We start from the raw sequence: 1,229 nt of genomic DNA, 5'->3' as shown, positions 1-1,229 counted from the left end.
CCGCCGCGCCTCGTCGCCTGCCGCCGCTGAAAGTGCCCCGCCCCGGGCGGGCACCGCCGAGCCCCCATCTTGGGGAGGCCCTGGCACCCGGCACCCGGGGTTTGCTTCGTGCCGCGTCGCGGTTTCGGTCATCGCTGTTGTCATCTGCAGCGCGCTGCTGTGTTCGACGGCGTTACTGGGTGTGTTGTTACGCGTTTATCTTTTATTAAGGTTCGTCCGGAGCGTCCCCGTGAGCGTACGTGAGCCGTGCCGGGCTGCCGTGTATAAATCAGGGCGTATAAACAGCTGTCTGGGGAAAAGATGCGAGAGTGAGACATCAAAAAAAAAGGATGATGTTGCTTTTAATTTGTTATTTAAGTGGGTGCTTGAAAGCTCCTGTGCATTCCTGTTTCCAGGTATTTTTATGAGATCTGTGCTTTTCGATATTAGCCCGGATGCTTGTTTTATGGCTTTGTGCCGTGGCGTGGGTTTGTGGAACCGCGGGCTGTTAGGCCCCGCATCCCTGTGAAATTTCTGATCTGCCATGTTTGTTGTTGCGGTGGTAGGGTGACCCCAGGGCGAGGTGGTGTGGCTGGGACCGTAAGTAGCACTACGCCCTCCACACCTGAATGCTTTAGCCCTCAAAAAGAGTCACGGAAACACTGGTGTGTTCAGGAGGCCCCGTCCTGAGGTGGGATTGTCCCTTCAGTGTCGCTAGCAGGAGTTTGAAAAAGTGAAGATCAGAGGGTGCGTTTGTGATTGCTGTCTGATGACGTGTGGTGCACCCATGCTCTTCGGTGAGCTCCACTTTTCAGCAGTGATGCCATCGTTCAGGGAACGGGAATTGAAGAGCAGAGCTTAGCAAGCAGAGTGCGCTGTGCAAAGCAATAGGATGTTTAAGAACATTTAACCTCCCTTAATTTATTCCAGACCAGCTTTTATGATTCCTTTTGCATGTAGAGAAGCCTTAAAAGCAGACAGATTGTATGTTTAGTTTGGTGCATCGTTCAGATTTTTGCCCATTTATTAAGCTAGAATATGGTTGTGAAATACAGTAAAGTGCCTTTGCAGTACTGATGCACCATCATCCATTTCACGTGGCTTTGACGGAGCAGCGTAAGAATGAAGTTGCAGCTTTGTCCTAGTGGCATACATCTTCCCCCATACAATGAGTAAAAGTCAATATACGATGGTCAAAGCTCAGCATGGGCTGCATATACTGCATAGACGGTAGAGGGGCTTTTCCCTGG

Source organism: Aptenodytes forsteri, unplaced genomic scaffold (genome assembly GCF_000699145.1).
Source record: "Aptenodytes forsteri isolate BGI_AS27 unplaced genomic scaffold, ASM69914v1 Scaffold348, whole genome shotgun sequence".
Taxonomy (NCBI): Eukaryota; Metazoa; Chordata; class Aves; order Sphenisciformes; family Spheniscidae; genus Aptenodytes; species Aptenodytes forsteri.
The sequence above is the reverse complement of the archived record's forward strand: the minus strand, read 5'-3'. Positions refer to the sequence as shown.